The 5,053-nt window shown below is 30.6% G+C and overlaps 1 long non-coding RNA gene across 1 annotated transcript; it reads right to left on the reverse strand.

Annotated features, from left to right (window-relative positions):
* Positions 1 to 3,819: 3,819 nt before the first annotated feature.
* On the reverse strand, positions 3,820 to 4,832 carry LOC109589592 (uncharacterized). The gene is made up of 3 exons (XR_002188800.1): positions 4,576 to 4,832; positions 3,916 to 4,510; positions 3,820 to 3,856 (listed from the first exon to the last, which is right to left on the reverse strand). It is a non-coding gene; the product is annotated as an uncharacterized LOC109589592 (long non-coding RNA).
* Between the last annotated feature and the right edge of the window lie 221 nt (positions 4,833 to 5,053).

Genomic DNA, 5,053 nt, shown 5'->3' on the forward strand with positions numbered 1-5,053 from the left:
TATAATAGCAACAGAAATATAATAGTGACAGAAATATAATAGCGACAGATCAATCAAGAGAATTATTGTGGCCAAGGCTCGATCCTTTCGCGTCTGGAACTTAGCAGCACCGTCTCCATAAAGGGCTTTCTCTGTTCCATTGATTATTCCAAATAGATTCTTTTTCATTGATGTCATTTGACACTGTAGCTTCCATGTTGAATCATCAGAACCATTAAAAGGAACTATCGTGACAAACTTTGACTCCGCCATTTTAGACAAAGGCTGGGATCATAACCTAATTAATGACGATTAATCAATTAATGATTAACAACTTAAATATATGATCCAAGCAACTGACAACTGAACAATCAACAACCAAACCAAATGTTACAAAATCACTTCCTTAAATACATTAGAATCTTCTAGAATAGAGTACAGTAAATTTCCAATAAAGGCCGGCTTGAATAAACGCCTAATACTAAGAATCTTCAACTATGAACACTCATTTTATTCAATATAAGTCCCACAATCTTTAGAGTGCCCAAAATGGACTAACTTTTTGAGCTCAGTGCATTGAATCTGGTTCGAATGCCAGTTTTAATTTTTCTTTTCTTTAGGCATTTTTTGTCCTGTAAAGAAATAAGCGCCCGGGCTTTTATTTGAACATTTACGGTACATACTCAATAGAAAGTTCTAAAAAAAGAGAGTTTTAGAAGGAACACGACCAAACAGGACATTATTAGGTAATACTAGACCAACAATAATATAACTAATAATAATGTAATTACATGTACACAAACATACAACACTCTCTGCTCTATGTGCCTCAACATGTCCCTGCTCCCACTGAAACACCAACTCTCTGCTCAACTGTCACACAATCTCCCTGTTATAGTGCACTGCCGCACCATTCCCTGCTCTCATTACCATATCATCTCATGGCCACACCACCTTCCTGCTCTAACTGCAACATTTCCCTGCTCTAACTTCCACAACATCTTCCTGCTCTCACTGTTGCATCAACTTTTTGCTTTTAGGGTCTCACCATCTCCCTGCTCTCATTGCCACATCATTTGCCTGCTTTACCATCTACTTCACTATCTCCCTGCTCTCGTGGCCACACAATCTCCCTGTTATTATTGCCACACTATCTCCCTGCTCTCACTGACACCATCTGTCTTCTCTCACTGACACCATCTGTCTTCTCTCACTGCCTCAACCTTTGCTTTAAAAGAAGAAACAAAAAGAATATAAGAAGAAACAAATTGTGAGAATTCAGTTGTACATGAGGTATTTTAGTACCAAAATGAAATGATAAAAACTCAGTCTGATCAGTAACTTCTGGTATTTTAAATTATACATTTAGATTAAGAAATACCTGAAATATCATTTTCTTTAAACCTAATTTGAATGATAAAACTCAGTCTCATCTGTCACTTCTGATATGAACTTTACATTAAAAGTGGAAAAAGAAGAGAGATAGTGAAAAATCAGTAGCACATAAAACATTTTAAAACCAACTTTCAAAGATCATTACTCAGTCTCGTCTGCCACTTCATGCAATTTACCATATTTAATGAAATGAGAAAAGAACAAACCAATGTCAAAAAACTAGTACACGAAACATTTTAAAGCAAAACTTATAATGGTAAAAAGTTTAGAACACCAGAAGTAATGATGTTTCTTGTACTACTCATTTCTGAATGTTGGTTTTTTTCATATAGTTTCATGGCATTGTTTAAACACTCTAGGACACTAATCACTCATTTTAAAGTGTATTTTAAACTACAAAAAGTGACGTTTTTCTTGTACAACATTTTTCTTAATGTTGGTTTTTTCTGTTTTATTGGATAGTTTATACCAAAAAAGACTGATTAGACTCAGTTTATATCATTTAAGTTTAGTTATAAAGTTATCTTTATGTATCACTTACAGGTATTTCATTTTTATTCCCAGTTTTGTAGTTTAGTTTAAAATACCATAAGTGACTGATCAGACTAAGTTTTTATTATTTCAGGTTGACTTTGAAAAAATGTAAATTCTTACTCTCTTCATTTCTCAGTTTCATACTATAGTTTAACACCAGAAGTGACTGATTAGACTAACTTCTTATCATTTGAACTAGGTTTTGTAGTCGAGTTTTATCTACTACTCACTTAGCACTATTTGTTTTTTTCAGTTTCTTTGTATGGTACATACGATTAGTTACTGTATGGCCTTAAAGTGATGTTTGTTGTGCTCAGTACTGATCTGACTAAATTCTTATTCGTTAAAATTGGTTTCTTAATGATGTTTGATGTACCACTCATTTCTTGGTATTTGTCTTTCAATTTGTCTGTTTGTAGTACAGTTTAAAATACCAGAAGTGACAGTGCTGACTAAGTTCTTATCAATTAAGATTAAATTTGAACTTATATTGCATGTTAGTCTGAGTTCTTCTTTTCTGTTTCATAGTATGCCGGAAGTGATTGATCTGACTGAATTCTTAATTAAATTTGGGTTTAAAATGATGTTTCCTGTACTACTAATTTTTTAGCCTTTGAATCTTCATTCTTCAGTTTCACAGTTAAGTTTGAAATGCCAGATATGAAAGAATCTGCAAACTAAGTTCTAATAAAATTAAGGTTCTTTTTTAAAATAAAGCCATAATTGACAAACGGTACCTTACGGTGGATAGTAAAATTTTCCCTTACATTTAAAGAAATACAACTTCTTGTGCTTTAAACTATGCTACGAAGCTGAGAAAGGAAGAAACAAATACTTAGCAGTTGCTAGTGCATAAAACATTATTGAAAAACCAATTTCAACTAAAGAAACTCAAAATCATTAGTCACAAATGATAAAACTCAATCTGATCAGTCACTTCTCATGTTAAATAGTGAGTAGTGAGAACAAATCATATTTCAAAACCAACCTTAAATGATAAGAACTTGGTTTAAACACAATAATCAGTCTTTCTTGTACTATTATAGTATAAAAAAGAAAGGAAAATAATACTAAAAAGAGTAGTACATGACACATCATTTCAAAGTGAAACTTAAAAAATAACTAATGGGTCTGATCAGTGGGTATAAACATACTATAAAACTAAGAAACAAACAGTGTAAAACCTGTAAAACGCAAAACATTATTTTACAATTACTTTTAAGAACTCAGTCTGATCAATTCTTTTTAAATAAAGTTGACTATACTATGAATCTGAGAAAACAAAAAACGAATAGTAAGGACTGAAACAAACAACACAACTTCAAATCAGTCCATTCTGTCACTTCTGGTATTTTAAACTAAACTGAATGACGGAAAAAAACATAGTAATAGTACTTGCAATAAGTCCATGTAATCTGTAGAACATGATATTTAAAAACCAAATTCAAATCATAAGAACTCAGTCTGATCAGTCACTTCTGGTATTTTAAACTATAATATAAATGAAACCAAAAAACAAAATAGTAAAAACTTAACATCATTGATTCAGAATTTATTACTAAATAAAAGAACTCAGTCTAATCTGTTGATTCTAATATTTTAAACAATATTATGAAACCGAGGAACAAAATTGAGTACTAAATTGTACATAAAACATTTTAAAACCAAAGTCAAATTATAAGACCTCATTTGATCAGTCACTTTTTGTATTTTCAACTATACTAAGAACAAATTCTGAGAAATCAGTAGTACATGAAGCATCATATTAAAACAAAACTTAAACAATAAAAAGTCTGATCAGACACTCTTTGTATGAACTATTTTAATAAAAATTACAAAGAAGACAAATAGTGACAAATAAGTGCTACATTAAACATCATTTTTAGACCAAACTTATTTCATAAAAACTCAGTCTAACCAGTCTCTTGGTATAAACTATGCTATCAAACTAAGAAAAGTAAAAAAGCGTAAAAAGTTAGTAAAATAGGAAATATTTCAAAAACCAACCTTAAATGATAACTCAGTCTGATAAGTCACTTGTGGTATATTAAACTATATCAATCTCAGCAAATTACTAAATACTGAGATAAGACTAATACATAAAACTTTCTAAAACCAAACCCAAATGACAGAGTTTGATCAGTCACTTTTGGTAGAAAATATACCATAAAACTGAGAAAGAAATGTAAGACTTAAGAAAAACAATATATTTTAAACAACCTCAGATGTTGCAAAACTCAGTCTGTTTTGTCATTTTTGTTAATTTAAACTATACTATGAAACTGAAGAAAAAAGTAATAGTAAGCATCTTTTAAAGCAAATTCTAATTGATAAATCAGTCTGGTCACTTCTGGTAAGTGAAACAATACTATGAAACTAAGATCAAAAAATAATTCGTACAAACTAAAAAATTATTTCAGAATTAACCTCGGATTTTAAGAACTCAATTTCATGTCACTTTTAGTGTTTACACTATACTATAAAACTGAGAAAACAGAACAGAGCAAATACTACTAAATGAGAGCATAAAACATTTGAAAACAGACTTAAATGGTGAAATTGAGTCTAATCAGTCCCTCCTGGTATAGACTGTACTACGAAACTAAGAAAAGGAAAAACAAATAGCTAATAGTCAGTGAAACATAAAACATCGTTTCGAAAACCAACCTCAAATAATAACTTAGTCTGATCAGTCACTTCTAGTTTTGATGAAACTAAGACAGGAAGAAACAAGTCTTGAGAAAAGAGTAGTACATAAAACATCTTAAAACCAAACTTTAAGACGAACACTGAAAATGATTGGTCAGTCCTGGTATAGACTATGCTATAAAACTGAGAAAAGAAGAAAAAATAGTAAGAACTAAACAACGTAACATTATTCTGGAAACAACCTCAAATGATAAAAACATTAGTCAGATCTGTCACTTCTGGTAATTTGAACTATACTATGAAGCTGAGACAAGAACAATTACTGATTTTAAACTATATTATAAAACTAAAAAACAAAATAGTCACAAGAAGCTTAACACATTATTACTGATTGAACCTAAAAATATGACTCTTAAGTTAAAACAAACTGCAATAGCAATTCAATCTGATAGGTCACTTCCGTTATTTTTTAAATTACTGTAAAAATATGTAAAAA

This window comes from Amphimedon queenslandica, unplaced genomic scaffold, assembly GCF_000090795.2.
Source record: "Amphimedon queenslandica unplaced genomic scaffold, v1.1 AMPQUscaffold_11149, whole genome shotgun sequence".
In the NCBI taxonomy this organism is placed as follows: domain Eukaryota; kingdom Metazoa; phylum Porifera; class Demospongiae; order Haplosclerida; family Niphatidae; genus Amphimedon; species Amphimedon queenslandica.